General features: G+C 37.0%; 1 long non-coding RNA gene across 1 annotated transcript; it reads right to left on the reverse strand.

Annotated features, from left to right (window-relative positions):
• Positions 1–6,051: 6,051 nt before the first annotated feature.
• LOC104647333 (uncharacterized) lies at positions 6,052–19,078 on the reverse strand. Its single transcript, XR_011221135.1, has 3 exons — positions 19,013–19,078; positions 6,515–6,638; positions 6,052–6,357 (listed from the first exon to the last, which is right to left on the reverse strand). It is a non-coding gene; the product is annotated as an uncharacterized lncRNA (long non-coding RNA).
• Between the last annotated feature and the right edge of the window lie 1,951 nt (positions 19,079–21,029).

Consider the following 21,029-nt stretch of genomic DNA (forward strand, 5'->3'; position numbering starts at 1 on the left):
ACTATCATATTGCTTGTGGTTGTTTGTCTTCTCTTGGTTCAAATCGAGAAGGAAAAGTATAGACTTGGGTATTCTTCCGCTGTTATCCTGTCAGGCATTCTTTGTTAGTGCCTTATCTTTCCCAACAAAGTGGTATCAGAGCATTGGTTATTGTTGATTGTCATTTTGAATGATGGAGAAAAATATGAGCAAAATGGTGTGTTTAAATGGTAGTAACTATCATATTTGGAAAGGCAAGATGAAAGATCTTCTATTTGTCAAGAAGATGCATTTACCTGTGTTTGCTTCTAATAAGCCTTAGTCTTTGAATGATGAAGAATGGGAATTTGAGCATCTGTAGGTTTGTGGCTATATTAGACAATGGGTTGACAATAATGTTAGAAATCATATTGTGAATGAGATACATGCCAAGAGTTTGTGGGACAAGCTCGAGACACTTTATGCTTCGAAGACTGGCAACAACAAGTTGTTCCTATTGAAACAATTAATGAATATCAGGTATAAAGAGGGCACTCCTATTTCTGATCATATTAATGATTTTCAGGGTGTTCTTGACCAGCTATCCGGAATGGGTGTAAAGTTTGATGATGAGATACAGGGACTTTGGCTTCTTAATACTCTGCCAGACTCTTGGGAAACTCTTCGAGTTTCTTTGACTAATTCTGCTCCCACTGGTGTTGTAACCATGGAATATTCTAAGAGTGGTGTCTTGAATGAAGAAATGAGAAGAAGATCTCAAGCCTTATCTTCTTCAGCTTCACACTCCGATGTTTTGGTTACTGAAGATAGGGGGAGAAACAAGTCCAGAGGTCAGAATGATAGAGGTAAAAGTAAAAGCAAGTCAAAGTCTAAATACAAGAATATTACATGTGACTATTGCCACAAGAAGAGCATATTATGAAATATTGTTACAAGCACAAGAGAGATATGAGACAACAAAAGAGAGAAGGTGATAATGAAAATCGTGTTGCTGTTGTTGCTAATGATGATCTTCTTGTTTCTTGTGATGCAAATGTCATTAATCTTGTTCGTGATGAGTCTAGCTGGTTTGTGGATTTTGGTTCTACTTCTCATGTCACGTCAAAGAAGGAATTATTTTCTTCTTATACTCCAGGTAATTTTGGAACGTTGAAAATGGGCAATAATCATGAAGTTGAAGTTATTGGCATTGGGACAGTTTGTTTGGAAAGTAACAATGGTTCCAAACTAGTTCTCAATAATGTCAAGCATGCTCCAGATGTTCGCTTGAATTTGAATTCTGTGGGATATCTTGATGATGAGGGTTATGTAATATACTTGGTGTTGGCCAGTGGAAGCTTACTAGAGGTTTGATGGTTGTGGCCCGTGGTGACAAGTTGTCTAACTTGTATGTATTTCAGGGCTCCATGTCCAGAGACTCAGTAAATTTGGTGGAGAATGATACTTCATCAGAGTTATGACATAGAAGGCTGAGTCATATGAGCGAGAAGGGGATTGATAGTTTGGCTAAGAAAAATTTTCTTTCTGGAGTGAAACAAGCAAAGTTGAAGAAATGTGTTCATTGCTTAGCCGGTAAACAGAAAAGAGTTTCTTTTCAGAGTCATCCGCCTTCAAGAAAGCTTGATTTGCTGGAGTTGGTACATTCTGATTTGTGTGGTCCTTTTAAGGTAAGATCTCATGGTGGTGCACTTCACTTTGTGACTTTTATTGATGATCATTCTCGCAAACTCTGGGTATTTCCTTTGAAGTCCAAGGGTCAAATACTTGATGTGTTCAAGAGTTTCCAGGCCTTGGTTTAAAGACAAACAGGGAAGACATTGAAATGCATCCACTCAGATAATGGTGGTGAATATATTGGTCCTTTTGATAGATATTGCAGAGAGCAGGGTATTAGGCATCGGAAAACTCCTCCAAAGACTCCTCAATTAAATGGTTTAGCAGAGAGGATGAACAGAACTCTAGTTGAGAGGGTTAGATGTATGCTTTCAGATGCTAAGCTGTCAGATTCCTTTTGGGCAGAAGCACTTAATACTGCTGCTTATGTTATCAATTTATCTCCTGTTGTTGCTTTAGATGGTGATGTCCCTGACAGAGTTTGGACTGGTAAGAATGTTTCTTATGATCATCTTAGAGTCTTAGGGTGTAAAGCCTTTGTACATGTTCCTAAGGATGAAAGGTCAAAGTTAGATGTTAAAACTAGGCAGTGTATCTTCATTGGTTATGGTCAAGATGAATTTAGCTATCGTTTCTATGATCCTGTTGAGAAGAAACTTGTTAGAAGCCGTGATGTTGTGTTCTTTGAAGACCAAACAATTGAAGATTTTGACAAAGCTAACAAGGCTGATTTTCAGAGTAGTGAGAGCTTAGTTGATGTTGATCCAGTTCCTTTGACTATTGCACCGGAAGAAAATCTTCATAATGATGAAAATCAAGTTGATAACGAAAACGGTGATCATGTTCAGAATGACCGGCATGATGTTGTTGATGCTCCAGTGCAAGATGATGTGTTTGTCCAACAACCAATTATAGATGCTCCAGAGATTTCTCTCAGACGATTTAATAGAGAGAGAATTCCTTCATCTCGTTATTCTCCCAATGAGTATGTACTCTTGACTGACGGGGGAGAACCTGAGAGTCTTGATGAGGCCATGGAAAGTGAAGAAAAAGAAAGGTGGTTTGATGCTATGGAAGATGAGATTAAATCCTTGCATGATAATCATACCTTTGATTTGGTTAAGTTACCTAAAGACATAAAATCTTTGAAAAACAGGTGGGTTTTTCGGGTGAAACATGAAGATGGTAATCCAATTCCACGGTACAAAGCTAGATTAGTTGTCAAGGGATTTAATCAGAAAAGGGGAGTTGATTTTGATGAGATATTCTCTCCAGTTGTGAAGATGTCATCCATTCGTGTGGTTCTAGGCTTGGCTGCAAGTCTAGATTTAGAGGTTGAGCAAATGGATGTTAAAACTGCTTTCCTCCATGGTGACTTAGATGAAGAAATTTATATGGAGCAACCGGAAGGTTTTGAAGTCAAGGGTAAAGAGAATTATGTTTACAAATTGAAGAAGAGCTTGTATGGTTTGAAACAAGCTCCCAGGCAGTGGTACAGGAAGTTTGGTTCTTTTATGAGTCAGCAGGGCTTCAAGAAGACTTCTTCAGACCATTGTGTTTTTGTGCAAAAGTTCTCTGATGATGACTTTATTATTGTGTTGCTTTATGTTGATGACATGCTTGTTGTTGGTCATAATACTTGCAGGATTCAGAAGTTGAAACAAGAGTTGAGTAAGTCTTTTGCTATGAAAGACTTAGGACCAGCAAGGCAGATTCTTGGCATGCAGATTGTCCGTGATAGAAAGTCCAAGAAATTGGTATTATCACAAGAGAAGTACATTCAGAAAGTACTTCAAAGATTCAGCATGGACAAAGCTAAGGTTGTCAGTACACCTTTAGCTATGCACTTCAAATTGAGCACGAAATAGTGTCCTTCTAGTGATGATGAGAAGGACGATATGAAGAAAGTTCCTTATGCTTCAGCTGTTGGTAGTTTGATGTATGCGATGGTTTGTACAAGACCGAATATTGCTCACGCTGTTGGAGTTGTTAGCCGTTTTCTTTCTAATCCGGGAAGAGAACATTGGAATGCTGTGAAGTGGGTTATGAGATATCTCTGTGGCACTTCTAGTCTGAGTTTGTGTTTTGGTACAGGGAAGCCTATTCTTTGTGGTTATACTGATTCAGACATGGCTGGTGATGTTGATACTCGCAAGTCTACTTCAGGATACTTGGTTACTTTTTCAGGGGGAGTTGTGTCTTGGCAATCTAGGTTGCAAAAATGTGTTGCTCTATCTACTACAGAAGTTGAGCTTATTGCTGTCGTTGCAGCTTGTAAAGAATTGCTTTGGATGAAGAGATTCTTGGAGGAACTTGGTTGTGCTCAAGAGAGGTATGTGCTTTATTGTAACATTCAAAGTGGTATACATCTTGGCAAGAATTCTACGTTCCATGGTTGGTCTAAACACATTGATGTGAGATACCATTGGATTCGAGATGTGTTGGATTCTAAGTTGCTTGAGCTTGAAAAGATTCATACAAATGACAATGGTTCCGATATGATGACTAAAGCTTTGCCAAGAGGGAAGTTTGAAGATTGTTGCATGGTCGCCGGGATGGCGGTCTCCTCCACATAGTCGTGAGGGGGAGAATTGTTGGGTTATGGGCCTTTTTCCCTTCCTATGTGGATAAATAAAAGCCCAATTTGGACCAACCCATTTTTGCCCATAGACCCATTCTTATGAGGCAAATATAAGCCTATTTAGGTCTTATTTTCATATACACAGAGAGTTTTTTCAGCAGCCAAAAAGAGAGAAAGAGAGCAGTTTTCGCAGTCAAAATTCAGCCCTAACAGCCAACTTCAAATTGCGATTCCCGCTTCGTTTCTTGTCCGATTGAGCTGATTTTTGGAAAGCATATTATCTTCATCTCAATATTTGATTAGGAACTGACAGAGTTGGATTTGGTTGCCTGCAACTTCAGTTTTGCTGTCGTGGACAGTAGCTGCGAAATTGGTGATTTTGCTCCTTTAATTCTCTAGATTTGGTGCAATCTTATTTTGTTGTTGCTCGTTGTTTGGCCCTTGTTTTGTGGCCAATTTTGGAGAACAATATTGTAAGTCTTGGTGATTATAGTGGAGCTTTTGGTCTCGTGATTTTTTACTCTTCACATCGAAGGATTTTCCACGTAAATCTTGGTGTCTTCTGTGATGGTTTATTATTGCCTTGTTATATTTGTTTGGTTGAATTACTTGCTGCCTTACTATCATATTGCTTGTGGTTGTTTGTCTTCTCTTGGTTCAAATCGAGAAGGAAAAGTATAGACTTGGATATTCTTCCACTGTTATCCTGTCAGGCATTCTTTGTTAATGCCTTGTCTTTCCCAACATTGACACGTCATTATTCATGTGTGTGGTGTTATTCATATAGAAATCTTGTATGTTTGTTTCCATCATTCATCCTCCTCCAAATTTCTTTGATGTTTTCCTAACATTTCCATTTATTCAGAAGTATAATGGTTGTTTTTCCCATTGTATAAGTTGTAATTGTTAACCTTACACAACTATGATGAGAAAAATGATCACTTATGTACATCAACCCTGCATTGATGTACATTCTTACAATAACATGAAGAGAGTGTTCTCTATATACATACCTAAATTTACAATTTCACTAATTACTCAACTTACTTTAATCTACCTTCACTTATAATAATAGTCTGATTGATTTTTGTTTCTGCAAGTCATTGCTGGAATATTTCCCAACACTAAAACATACAACTAACATCTTACAATATATTAGTTGAATATTTAGTGGCACAAAAACACAAGTACAATATGTGAATATCCAATGTTTCATATAATATTAGAGTATACGTATACCATATTTTGCATTTGTCAATGAAGCACGAGCCATTATATTTATACAAATGTTAGGCGAGTTTGTCATACAATATTTATATATATATTTGCCAAAACAGAAAGAAATATGTAGGTTGTAGGAATTAAGTTTATTCAACCAAAATAAGTTACTAATTAAATGATGCAAATCACAGCAAAATTATGGACAAATAAGTTTGTTAAATAATTAGACGAATTGCTAAATATTACCAATTTATCATTCTATATGGTTATAATTTCAATAAATTATTATATGTGGCTATAGTTTAATACAATTTGCTATTGATTATTTGAACCCATGGACGATTTGTACACGAAAAGAAAAAAAGTTCTTCCCTTATTTCTATACTCATCTACACAAATTTAATTTTATATCTCATCTCTCCATTCTCTAATTCTCTCCTAAAATCAAGGTAATCGCCTAAAACGTGTTTCAACTCTTTTTTTTCCCTTTGTATATGATTTATGTTTTTTTTTTTCTCAAAAATCTTTCTCCAAACTTTTAGTTTTTAAATTTTTCAGAAAAAAAATATGAAGAAACTTGGATTACTAGAGGTATAATATTGCGTGTCAAATTTATCGATGATTCACCATCATTTTCGTTGAGTCTAACTAAAGCATTTTAAGATATTGCAAAATTTATTGTTGAATGTAAATTGAAAATGAATTACCGGTCCATTGAAGAGTTTGGATCCGAGCATCAAAATGACTCAATTAAGATGTAACAAATTTTAATTCTAAGTGCTTGAAAAATTATGTATATAGAACTAATATTATATTTTTACAAATATACCATTAAAATGATTGTTTTAAAGTGATCTTAATATTCTCTGTTTGCGCTGTTTTAGATTCATTAGCAACGCAGACTGGGGGATTTACCTCTATGTTGCAGTTACAGCAAGCTACTGAGCAATTGTTTGTGCATGCTGCAAATATAAATTCATTCATAAATATATATAAAAAAAATTACTCTTAAAAGAAGCCAATACAAATTTATTCTTAATTAAATGGTTAATTTCAAAAGTAAACATAGAAAAAACACAATCAACTTACATAAAGAAGTAATATTTAGAATGAATTTACCAACAAGGGTTGTGGTTGAGTGATAAGTACTTTTTGAGTTCGAGTTCCTTGGTACAGAGTCGCCTTTGTTACGGAGCGTTTTATCCTTAATATGAAACTTTCTGATGCGAATTCGAATTTAATCCTGTCACCGAGAAAAAAAATGAATTCTGTGTATGGTGTGAACACATCTAACACAAGAATATGTCATAGGCACATACTATTTGAAAGTTAAATGGTGAAAGATCTTGTGATGTATCAGAGTCAAAAAAAAGTTTAGGAGATCTCTTCATTTCATTTTAGATAGTAGTGTTTGACTAGCATATAGGTTAAGATTATTATTTTTTTATTGGTACTTTTTCATTATTCTTAACTTGTGTTCTTAAAGACATGGGTGATATGTTTATGATTCAAATATGTTCTTAAAGAACAAAATGAAAAGTTTAAAATTAAAAGAGTTTTTAAATATAAAGAAAAGACTCAAATATGTAATCGAATTTTGAGGAAAAGTTATTTTATATTATTCATTAAAAGTTTGACTTATTTATGTCATTTTCGTTTGAGAAAAGTTCATCTATGTTATTCGGTTAAAGTATGACTCATCTATATCATTTTCATTTGACAAATGCTCATCCATGCCATTATTTGTTATTGAAATGACATATATAGATGAGCCAGACTTTTAACGAATGACATTGATAAGTCTTATCTCAACGCTGACATATTGAGCATTTTCCCTTTAAAAATGATTTAAATAATGATCCAACCAAATCATAATTAATCACGTGTATGAAATGATTTTGCAAAATCGACAAGATTTTTAGTTAAAAAATAATGACATGAATGAACTTTTTTTTTTTCAAATGAAAATGACATAAATGAGTCAAACTTTTAACGGATAACATAGATAAACCTTTTCTCAAAATTGATGACGTATTTAAGCCAAATTTTGTAAAACGAATTTGAAAGATTTTGTAAAAAATAAAAAGGAATAGAGTAGTACGATGAACAATATCATCTGAGACTCTTCCACCCAATAGACGACTCACAACAAATGGTTTTTCACCATTAGCACCAGCTTCAACCTCCATAGGAGTTATAAAGGGCAACAAAACAAGAACAAAAGCAATTATCAAAAACTTAACCATAATTTCACAAATCAAGAAATATATAAACAACCAAGAAATTATTGTTTTGTTTAATATGAGTCAGATTGCTTTTATATATATACAAATGTTAGGTGAGTCTTTTCATACAAAAAAGAGTTGATCAATATTTAAATGTATTTGCCAAAAATAGAAAGAAGAAAGAGATATGTAGGTTGTAGGAATTAAGTTTAATCACCAAAATAAGTTAGTAAATGCTACAAATAAAAGTAAAATTATGGGCAGATAAGTTTCTTAATAAATTAGACGGAGGTAAATAATACTAGTTTTAGGATCCGTTTCCACTTGATAGTTGAAATTAGCGTCACTACTAAACTAATAATTACCAGTCTAGTAATTACACTGACAAGTTTGATTGTTACAATGTAATTACACTGTAATTACACACGTCCTATTTGGATGCCACAACATAATTACGCATGTTCTTCTTGGACGCACACTTCCAATCATAAATAATAATAAATTTTTAAAATATAAATTAATTATTTAAAATTTATACTAGACAAATAAGAAACTTTATAAATGATATTAAATTAAATATTTAAAATATATTTAAAGATTTATTAATTAATAAATATATTTTCTGTAACTAATATTATGAAATTGATCGTAAGAACTAAAAGTATGAAATTTTTACGAACATCGTAAAATGCATACTTAATAAAAATAATAATATATAAATAAAATATCATAAATTATTAAATGTTTGACAAAAATATAATTTATCAAGTCTAATTAAAAAATAATGTTTCATGTAAATATTACTAAAGCAAATGAACTGAAAATATATCATAAATTATAAATTCAAAACAAAAAATTTAACATCATACTCTTATAACGAATTTCAACATAGCAATAAATATGATTTATTTTTATTTTTTCTTAATAAAGAAACGTAAGTCTATAACCTTACTTAACAATAAATTCTAATTTAATTAAAAAAGTAAATACTAATAAAATTATGCTAATGAGTATATAAGCATGACATAAATAAATAGATAAATACAAAAAAAATTACATAGAATCACATAAAGTAAGATTGAGAACAAGAAGAAAATGAAAATATAATAATATAAAATAAAAATAAACTTTTACAAATTCCTAGAATAATAAAAATAAGAAAAGAACTTAAAATAATAGAAGTAAAAAAAATTAAAACAAAAAAAAAAGAAATTAAAAAGTAATCATGTGATAATTACCAACAATTCATTGTAACGTGTAATTACACCCTGCCAATTACACCAATTAACTGATGACCAAGTAATTACATGTCCTTCCAAACAGGACAAAATAATGTAATTACACCAAATCCAATTATCAAGATGTCCTTCTAAACAAATACTTAGTTTCAATTAACTATAGGGCGTGCTTATAGTCTAATATAATTTGCTATTGATTATGGGATCCGTGAATGAATTGTATATAAAAAGAAAAAGAGCTCTTTCCTTATTTGTATATTCATTTATATAAATCTAATTTTATATCTCCTCTCTTCATTATCTAATTCTCTCCTAAAATCACTCATACATATTAACTTTGAATTTCAAAATTTACTTTTTCCCTCGTAATTGTGACATCACAATTCAAGGTAATCACCTAAAACGTGTTTCGACTCTTTTTTTTCCTTTGCATATGATTTATGCTTCTTTTTTTTTGTCTCAAAAATCTTTCTCTAGTCTTCAAGTTTAAATTATTTTTTTTAGAAAAAAATGAATGAAGGAACATGGATTACTAGAGGTATAATATTGTGTGTCAAATTTGTTGACGAGTCACTCAAGCATTTTAAGACATTGTAAGATTTGTTGCTAAATCTAAACTGAATGAAGAAATTAGATCCATTAATGAGTTTGGATCCAAGCACCAAAATGACTCAATCAAAATGCAACAAATTTAAATTATAAATGCTTGAAAAATTATGTATAAAGAATTGATATTATATTTTATTTAATTTAAAAAATATAAAATTAGATTATTATTTTAAATATATAAACTAATCTTATGTAACGACCTGTTTAGTCGTTTTGAGCAACAGACTTCAATTCTGGAAAAACTGGCAGAAGCGACGGACCCCACGACGGACCGTCAAGGGCACGACGGACCGTCGCACGGTCTCGTTTCAAAACACTTAGAAAATCTGAAATTGGGTACTGAAAATCGACTCTCTGAACTTCGTGACGGAATGGCAGGACGGACCGTCACAGGCGTGACGGACCGTCACGGAGACTTCAGTGAAAATCCATTCTCTGAACTTTGCGACGACCTGCAGGACGGACCGTCGCAGGCACGACGGCCCGTCACAGGTTGCGTAAATCCCAGGCAGAGTCGGATTTCTGGTGAAGTTTTAAGGGACGTTTTTGGACTATTCTTTCCTTAATTATAGATTTCGTGGGGTTATATTAATAACTCAAATTCTTGGGGGTTAAAAGAGGTAACCCTAAGTTAATTAGTGGGGTATTATTGCCATCTTTTATTCTTAATTATATACTAATTAGGGTAAAAGAAAGAGGGTTTGAATAAGAAATAGAAAGAACAAGAAGGGAGAGAGAGAAATGATCGAGAAGAAGAGGAAAACACCAAGCTTTGGGAAAATTCTTGCTTGATTCAATTCTTCGGTGGAGGTAGGTTATGGTTTTCATGCTTTCATAAGTAAACTCTTAATAGTGAATGATATGTATTGGTAGTATTGTAAACCCTACTATATGCTTAATGGTATGTTTGCATGAATATGATTATGTGATTGTGATAAGATAAGCATGATGAAAATATTGAATCCCAAATCTTGAAAAGAAACTTTAATATACATTATTAATGATGATGCCTTGGTATAGAAGAAGGCTTGATGAATTAAAGTAATGGGATTGAGGATGTCTTGGTATAGAGAAGGCTTGATGATTTACAGAATGATATTAGTGGATCGGAGTGTCACGTTCCGACACATAGATTTAGTGGATCGGAGTGTCACGTTCCGACACATAGATTTAGTGGATCGGAGTGTCACGTTCCGACACATAGATTTAGTGGATCGGAGTGTCACGTACCGACACATAGTATTAGTGGATCGGAGTGTCACGTACCGACACATGTAGGGGATCGGAGTGTCACGTTCCGACACATGTAGGGGATCGGAGTGTCACGTACCGACACATGTAGGGGATCGGAGTGTCACGTTCCGACACATGTAGGGGATCGGAGTGTCACGTACCGACACATGTAGGGGATCGGAGTGTCACGTTCCGACACATGTAGGGGATCGGAGTGTCACGTTCCGACACATAGAATTAAGGGATCGAAGTGTCACGTACCGACACATAGTAGTAGGGGATCGGAGTGTCACGTACCGACACAAGAGGAGGAAAGATAATGAATCTTGAAAGATGATAATATACTCAACTTAATAAACTTAATTCCCAAATGAGTATGGTGTTGAGGCTTGAGCCCTCATGGATGAACTTGATGGTACTTATTGATGATTATAGTACTTGTTGTTGCTACATGTTGAGTTTTATAGTTGATTTACGATAATATTTGATATATACTGTTCCCTATTTTGAGTTGGCCGATGATATCTACTCAGTACCCGTGGTTTGTACTGACCCCTACTTTTATGTTTTTCTTCTTGTTATTTGTGGAGTGCAGCTAACGTGCCGTCATCTTCGACTCAACAATAACTCAAGCCAGTCTTCGTCACACCGGATCTTCAGGGTGAGCTAACGCTTCTAGCTTGGACTGGATCTTCTCCTTCATGTCTTGATGCCTTGAACCTCCGGCATGGACTAGCTTCTTATGTATTTTTAGCTTTTAGAAACTCTTAGAATTAGTAGTTTAAAGTAGATGTTCTTGTGATGATGACTTCCAGATTCTGGGGATAATGATAAGTTTTTGAGTTATAGAAGTTGATTATTGATTTTACTTATGAGCTTAAGTCTTCCGCATTACTTTCTGTTGATATTATATTGAAATGTTAAGGTTAGATTGGTTGGTTCGCTCACATAGGAGGGTAAGTGTGGGTGCCAGTCGCGGCCCGGATTTGGGTCGTGACAAACTTGGTATCAAAGCATTAGGTTCGTTGGTCTCATCACACAAGAACAGGTCTAGTAGAGTCTTAAGGAACGGTAGGGGGACGCCTTTACTTTTCTTTGAGAGGCTATAAGACTTTAGGAAAAATTTCACTCTTTCATTCTTTCTTTCGTGCTACTACTTGAGTCCAATTGGTATCTAGGCGATACGAATTGGTATCTGACCATCTTCACTCTCTTTCGCAGATGGTTAGAACTAGAGCAACGACTACGTCAACACCAACACCGGCCAGACAAGAAACAACTGAGCCAGCCACTGGGGCTGTGGCTCGAGGAAGAACAGTGGCAAAGGGCCGTGGTAGAGGTCGTGGGAGGACGTCCTCTAGGGGAAGAGGACGAGCACCTAGCCCATCTGATACTAGGGCAGTGACTCCTCCACCGACTGAGGAAGTAATAAGAGAAGGGGAGGATGGGGAAACTGAACAAGTGCAGAATGAGGGATTGCCACCCCAACCTACCCCAGAGATGATCAATCAGGTTCTGGCTTATCTTAGCGGGTTATCTGATCAGGGCCAGACACCCCCAGTGTTTTCTGCACCAGCACCTCAGGCTCCGGAGGTACAACATGCGGCTACTATGGCTCCCCGCATGGATGTTCCATTGGAAATAGACACATTTCCTCGTCTGACTACAGGGCCTGTAATGACAAGTGATCAGCATGAACTTTTCAGTAAGTTCTTGAAATTGAAACCTCCGGTCTTCAAGGGTGCTGAATCGGAGGATGCTTATGATTTTCTGGTTGACTGTCACGAGCTACTACACAAGATGGGTATAGTAGAACGGTTTGGTGTGGAGTTTGTGACTTATCAGTTACAAGGGAACGCCAAAATGTGGTGGCGGTCACATATTGAGTGTCAACGAATAGAGGCACCACCTATGACTTGGGCCTCGTTCTCTAGCTTGTTTATGGAGAAGTATATCCCCCGGACTTTGAGGGATAGGAAAAGGGATGAGTTCCTGAGCCTAGAGCAAGGTAGGATGTCGGTTAATGCTTATGAGGCTAAGTTCCGTGCACTATCCAGATATGCCACTCAACTCTGTTTCAGTCCTCAAGAGCGGATTCGCCGGTTTGTGAAGGGGTTGAGGTCAGAATTGCGGATTTCGGCCTTACAGGTAGCGGCAACGGCAAAATCCTTCCAAGAAGTGGTAGACTTTGTGATAGAAGTGGAAGGAGTGAAGCCAGACGACTTCACCACAACATCGACATCAAAAAGGCTTCGAAAGGGAGGTGAGTTTAATGGTTCTTACACTAGAGGACAGGGTTCGGGAAGTTACTCAGTACGACCAATTCAGTCTTCACTACAGACTGTAGTTGGGGGACCACCTCAGACCGGTCAACACTTCTCCGAGGGGCCTATGATTGACTCCAGAGAATGTTATGGATGTGGGGGGATTGGACATATTAGGAAAAATTGTCCCAGACAAAGTTATAGACCCCCAATAGCTAGAGGTAGAGGTGGTCATGGTAGAGGCCGTTATTCTGGAGGACGTGGTGGTCGAGGTAATGTGGTCACCAAAACGGCAGAGGTAATGGGCAAACTGGGGCCACTACATCACAACATGGTAGGGGCAATGGACAGACAAACGATAGGGCCCATTGTTACGCTTTCCCTGGGCGGTCTGAAGCGGAGGCATCTGATGCTTTCATCACAGGTAATCTTCTGGTTTGTGATTGCATGGCTTCTGTATTGTTTGATCCTGGATCCACATTTTCTTATGTATCTTCCTCATTTGCTAATGGTCTAAATTTACATTGTGAATTACTTGATATGCCTATTCGTGTTTCTACTCCGGTGGGTGAGTCTGTGGTAGTTGAAAAGGTATATAGGTCTTGTTTGGTGAACTTTGTGGGGAGCAACACTTATGTAGATTTGGTTATCTTAGAAATGGATGATTTTGATGTAATTCTGGGTATGACTTGGCTTTCTCCGCAATTTGCGATCTTGGATTGTAATGCTAAAACGGTGACGTTAGCCAAGCCTGGGACAGACCCGTTAGTGTGGGAGGGTGACTACACTTCCAATCCGGTCCGCATCGTCTCCTTTCTTCGTGCTAAGAAAATGATTAGTAAAGGGTGTTTAGCTTTCTTGGAGCATCTCAAGGATGACACTACCCAAGTACCTTTGATTGAGTCGGTTTCAGTAGTTCGTGAGTTTCTGGATGTGTTCCCTGCAGACCTTCCTGGTATGCCACCGGATAGGGATATTGACTTCTGTATTGATCTTGAACCCGGTACTCGCCCCATTTCTATACCCCCTTATAGAATGGCTCCCGCGGAGTTAAGAGAGTTAAAGGCACAACTTCAAGAGTTATTGAACAAAGGCTTCATTAGACCAAGTGCATCCCCTTGGGGTGCTCCGGTTTTGTTTGTAAAGAAGAAGGATGGGTGTTTTCGAATGTGTATAGACTACAGACAACTAAACAAGGTAACCATAAAGAACAAGTATCCTCTTCCCCGCATTGATGACTTGTTCGATCAGTTACAAGGTGCTTGTGTCTTCTCTAAGATTGACTTGAGATCCGGTTATCACCAATTGAAAATACGGGCAACGGATGTGCCAAAGACTGCTTTTCGAACGAGGTATGGGCATTACGAATTTGTAGTGATGTCCTTTGGTCTTACGAATGCCCCTGCTGCGTTCATGAGCTTGATGAACGGGATTTTTAAACCATATTTGGACCTCTTCGTGATCGTATTTATTGATGATATATTGGTATACTCAAAGAGCAAGAAGGAACATGAAGAGCATTTGAGAATGGTATTGGAAATGTTGAGGGAGAAAAAGCTTTATGCCAAGTTATCTAAGTGTGAGTTTTGGCTAGATGCAGTGTCCTTCTTGGGGCACGTGGTTTCTAAGGATGGAGTGATGGTGGATCCTTCTAAGATTGAGACAGTGAAGAATTGGGTAAGACCTACTAATGTGTCAGAAATAAGGAGCTTTGTTGGGTTAGCTAGCTACTACCGCCGATTTGTCAAGGGATTCTCTTCTATTGCTTCCCAATTGACGAACTTGACTAAGCAGAATGTTCCATTTGTATGGTCGGATGAGTGTGAGGAAAGCTTTTAGAAGCTCAAGACTTTGTTGACTACCGCACCTATCCTTACCTTGCCAGTAGAGGGTAAGAACTTCATTGTTTATTGTGATGCATCCTATTCTGGTTTGGGTGCAGTACTAATGCAAGAGAAGAGTGTGATTGCTTATGCTTCAAGGCAACTAAAGGTGCATGAACGTAACTATCCGACCCACGACTTGGAATTGGCTGCGGTGGTGTTTGCATTAAAGCAATGGAGACACTATTTGTATGGGGTTAAGTGTGAGATCTATACGGATCATCGTAGCCTACAGTATGTCTTTACTCAGAAAGATTTGAACTTAAGACAGAGGAGATGGATGGAGTTACTAAAGGACTACGATATCACTATCTTGTATCATCCGGGAAAGGCGAATGTTGTAGCGGATGCTTTAAGTAGAAAGGCGGGAAGCATGGGAAGTCTAGCTCACTTGCAAGCTTCTAGACGGCCATTGGCTAGAGAGGTTCAGACTCTAGCTAATGACTTGATGAGATTAGAAGTAAATGAGAAGGGAGGATTGTTGGCTTCTGTGGAGGCAAGATCTTCCTTTCTTGACAAGATTAAGGGAAAACAGTCTGATGATGAGAAACTGCGCAGAATTCAAGATAAGGTATTGCGAGGAGAGGCTAAGGAGGCACAAATTGATGAGGAAGGTGTTTTGAGGATCAAGGGAAGGGTATGTGTACCCCGAGTTGATGATCTGATCAACACTATTCTGACAGAGGCTCATAGTTCAAAGTATTCGATACATCCGGGCGCAACCAAGATGTACCCTGATCTAAAGCAACACTTTTGGTGGAGTAGAATGAAGCGTGATATTGTTGATTTTATTGCCAGATGTCCAAAATGTCAACAAGTAAAGTATGAACACCAGAGGCCCGGAGGAACCCTTCAGAGAATGCCCATTCCGGAATGGAAGTGGGAAAGAATTGCAATGGACTTTGTGGTTGGTCTTCCCAAGACATTGGGAAAGTTTGATTCTATTTGGGTAATTGTTGATAGGTTAACTAAGTCTGCTCACTTCATTCCGGTCAAGGTGACTTACAATGCAGAGAAGTTAGCCAAACTTTACATCTCGGAAGTGGTGCGATTGCATGGGGTTCCACTATCCATCATATCAGATAGAGGTACGCAGTTTACTTCTAAGTTCTGGAAAACATTGCATGCGGAATTGGGTACTAGGTTGGACCTTAGTACTGCGTTCCATCCTCAGACCGATGGTCAGTCTGAAAGGACGATTCAAGTGTTGGAGGATATGCTTCGTGCGTGTGTGATAGAGTTTGGTGGTCATTGGGATAGCTTCCTACCCTTAGCGGATACAATAATAGCTATCACTCAAGCACTGATATGGCTCCATTTGAAGCATTGTATGGTAGGAAATGTAGGTCTCCCATTGGTTGGTTTGATGCATTTGAGGTTAGGCCTTGGGGTACTGACCTTTTGAGGGATTCGATAGAGAAAGTGAAGTCTATTCAAGAAAAGCTTCTAGCGGCGCAAAGTAGACAAAAAGAATATGCAGATCGAAAGGTTAGAGACTTAGAGTTCATGGAGGGTGAACAAGTCTTGTTGAAAGTTTCACCAATGAAAGGGGTGATGCGGTTTGGTAAAAGGGGTAAACTAAGTCCAAGGTACATTGGACCATTTGAAGTACTTAAGCGAGTAGGAGAGGTGGCTTATGAGTTAGCCTTGCCTCCAGGGCTGTCCGGAGTACATCCGGTATTCCATGTGTCGATGTTGAAAAGATACCATGGGGATGGAAACTACATTATCCATTGGGATTCCGTTTTGCTTGATGAGAACTTGTCTTATGAGGAGGAGCCTGTTGCTATTTTGGATAGAGAAGTTCGCAAGTTGAGGTCAAGAGAGATTCCATCCATCAAGGTGCAATGGAAGAATCGACCGGTTGAAGAAGCCACTTGGGAGAAGGAGGTGGATATGCGAGAAAAATACCCACAACTGTTTACAGATTCAGGTACTCCTTTTTGCCCTTGTTTTCCTTCTTTTGATCGTTCGGGAACGAACGATGGGTAAATTGGTATCTATTGTAACGACCTGTTTAGTCGTTTTGAGCAACAGACTTCAATTCTGGAAAAACTGGCAGAAGCGACGGACCCCACGATGGACCGTCGCAGGGTCTCGTTTCAAAACACTTAGAAAATCTTAAATTGGGTACTGAAAATCGACTCTCTGAACTTCGTGACGGAATGGCAGGACGGACCGTCACAGGCGTGACGGACCGTCACGGAGACTTCAGTGAAAATCCATTCTCTGAACTTTGCGACGACCTGCAGGACGGACCGTCGCAGGCACGACGGCCCGTCACAGGTTGCGCAAATCCCAGGCAGAGTCGGATTTCTGGTGAAGTTTTAAGGGACGTTTTTGGACTATTCTTTCCTTAATTATAGATTTCGTGGGGTTATATTAATAACTCAAATTCTTGGGGGTTAAAAGAGGTAACCCTAAGTTAATTAGTGGGGTATTATTGCCATCTTTTATTCTTAATTATATACTAATTAGGGTAAAAGAAAGAGGGTTTGAATAAGAAATAGAAAGAACAAGAAGGGAGAGAGAGAAACGATCGAGAAGAAGAGGAAAACACCAAGCTTTGGGAAAATTCTTGCTTGATTCAATTCTTCGGTGGAGGTAGGTTATGGTTTTCATGCTTTCATAAGTAAACTCTTAATAGTGAATGATATGTATTGGTAGTATTGTAAACCCTACTATATGCTTAATGGTATGTTTGCATGAATATGATTATGTGATTGTGATAAGATAAGCATGATGAAAATATTGAATCCCAAATCTTGAAAAGAAACTTTAATATACATTATTAATGATGATGCCTTGGTATAGAAGAAGGCTTGATGAATTAAAGTAATGGGATTGAGGATGTCTTGGTATAGAGAAGGCTTGATGATTTACAGAATGATATTAGTGGATCGGAGTGTCACGTTCCGACACATAGATTTAGTGGATCGGAGTGTCACGTTCCGACACATAGATTTAGTGGATCGGAGTGTCACGTTTTGACACATAGATTTAGTGGATCGGAGTGTCACGTACCGACACATGGTATTAGTGGATCGGAGTGTCACGTACTGACACATGTAGGGGATCGGAGTGTCACGTTCCGACACATGTAGGGGATCGGAGTGTCACGTACCGACACATGTAGGGGATTGGAGTGTCACGTTCCGACACATGTAGGGGATCGGAGTGTCACGTACCGACACATGTAGGGGATCGGAGTGTCACGTTCCGACACATGTAGGGGATCGGAGTGTCACGTTCCGACACATAGAATTAGGGGATCGGAGTGTCACGTACCGACACATAGTAGTAGGGGATCGGAGTGTCACGTACCGACACAAGAGGAGGAAAGATAATGAATCTTGAAAGATGATAATATACTCAACTTAATAATGATAAGTTTTTGAGTTATAGAAGTTGATTATTGATTTTACTTATGAGCTTAAGTCTTCCGCATTACTTTCTGTTGATATTATATTGAAATGTTAAGGTTAGATTGGTTGGTTCGCTCACATAGGAGGGTAAGTGTGGGTGCCAGTCGAGGCCCGGATTTGGGTCGTGACATCTTATTTTCTTCTTTGTTTGCTTTGTTTTATATCCATTAGCAACTCGTTTTTTTCTCTTAATCAAAAGTTATTAATCAAGGTTAAATACGATTACATTTGAAAGAGTTTTAGTGGATGGACAGACTCCTTAATCAATGGCATCCTAACAACTTTCTATCCTTAAAATATGTAACATTATTTTTTATCAAATTCAATTTTTTCATACACACAATCTTTTAAGCATTTAGAATCAATACCCTTCAATATATTTCACTTTGAATATTTTAAAATAATCATTATATTAAATAGTTAACGTCAAGGGTCGAAATCATACCTTTCAAATAATTGAATGTTAAATGTGTATAGTTGTCACGACCCAAAAATGGACGTGATGGCACTTGTATTATCCCACCAAGACAAGTCAGCCTAAAACTCAACTTATTATAATATAATGCGGAAAATTTACTATCGACTTATATTATAACCCAAAACCTGGTTGTCACGTGTACAAGCCTCTAAAGTATTACAATTGATTCAAAAGAAAACTCAAGTCTCAAATGAATTTGTTTCTAGAATAGAACAAGAACATAATTACGGAGAAGAAAGTCTGCTGCGATGGTAACAGCTACCTGACAAATCTCCAAGAAGCCTCGGAAAAGAAGAGAATGACAAGTACAACAAAAATCCAGGCTCATAACCTACAAAAAATTGTAGAAGCAAGGGGTGAGTACCAAACCACACGGTACTCAGCAAGTAAACGTCTAAACACAAGCTAAGAGGATGAAATACGGGTACTCCTACCACCCCAACCGAACCTCCACAATTACAAACTGCATAAAAATTCAGTCTAACCTAACAGTTCATATTTACATAGCACGTAACTCTAAAACAACACTTAGACAAATTACAAATACATCCTCCACAACCACACTTTACCAAATTACATATCCTCAATAACAACACTTCAACAAATTACATATCCTCGATAAAAACACTTCAACAAATTACATACCCTCAACAACAACAATTCAACAAATTATATATCCTCAATAACAAGCTCAGTATTCATCAATCACAAATTTCGCAGAAATTCAATCACAAGATCAGCAAAACACAATATCAAGTTCACCAATGATAAGTATGTGTAATGCAATGTCAAGTATAATGATGCATGTCTGACCTAGTGATACACACCAGCTGTCTCTCAATCTGGGACCCATGGGGGACATATCTGTCCATGCATCTGTCGCGGCGCACGACACGACCCTCGATAATAGTAACCATCGCGGCGCGCGATACGTCCCTCAAAATATAGTATCCATCGCGGCGTGCGATACGTCCCTCGAAATATAGTATCCATCGCGGCGCGCGATACGTCCCTCGAAATTGTACATCCTCTTAAGTACTCATTCTTTCTCAATGCACATAACACTTGTCACAACCAATGCTTCATAATAATGCAGATGGCATGTTCACACAAATAATGAGGAGATGACCATTTTCATAACATTGCACAATTCAAAACCACACAAACATGAAATCACTTCAACAATGATTCAACAATCCTTCATCCCTTTCTGAACACATCACACTTAAATATTTAATCACATTGCCTTTTTTTTTATCCCTTTTTTTTTCATCATTAAATTAATCAATGTGGACAAGTCAATCCATCACCAATCCCGTTACTCCCAAACATATACCACAAGAAAATACACGCATTTCATACACTTAACAAGAGTTTAGAAATCCACTTGTCTCAATCAATCGAGAATTCACTCCGAGACTTGGGTTTTCCCCTTTTGCTGAACTTCCAACTCAAGCAATCTATTGACATTAATAATCACGATAAGATTTTGAAGCTTACAACACCCAAATTAATATTTAAGTTTTCAAATATCAATGTTATTTAGTATGTTAATTCTTATATTTTTCAAAATTTTAAGCCTAGGATTAAGTCTCAATTCCTCCAGTTTGATGAATTTAATTATATTCATATAATATAATGCACATACTATTTAAAAACATATCCCATCATCTCAAAACTTGAACCATAACAAAGTTATAATTAATAAAAATAAATTATAGAGCACTCGAACCTAATTACAAAAATCGGCATTTACTTACGGGAATATAACAATCTGCATATTCATATAACCTAAAATTTTCCCCACCCTTATCCTCTAATCATTGGCATATAATTAGCCTCAACCCATTATAATATAATATTACAAATATCTAATGTTATATAATAATAATAATAATAATAATAATAATAATAATAATAATAATAATAATAATAATAATAATAATAATAATAATAGTACCAACACTTAATTTTTTCCAAAATAGTTGTAACAATAGAATAAAAGAAAGGCCCAAATTATTATCAAGTTACATACAGTAACTGAAATGGAGAAAATCAAACACTTGAACCCCTTTCCATACGTATAAACCTCTTGAGCATTTTTTTTATTTCAATATCTCGAATGAAAAAGAATTTGGTCATCAATTAATGACGACTTTTAGATCTTATCCCCACCAAAACTTCCAAAACAAACTACTAGACTCCTCCCGATTTCCTTATTTAACAAGCATATTATAAAACATAATACGGAAAAGGATCTAAAATACCCTCAAAGTATT

The sequence above is a fragment of the Solanum lycopersicum genome, chromosome 5 (genome assembly GCF_036512215.1).
Source record: "Solanum lycopersicum chromosome 5, SLM_r2.1".
Classification (NCBI taxonomy): domain Eukaryota; kingdom Viridiplantae; phylum Streptophyta; class Magnoliopsida; order Solanales; family Solanaceae; genus Solanum; species Solanum lycopersicum.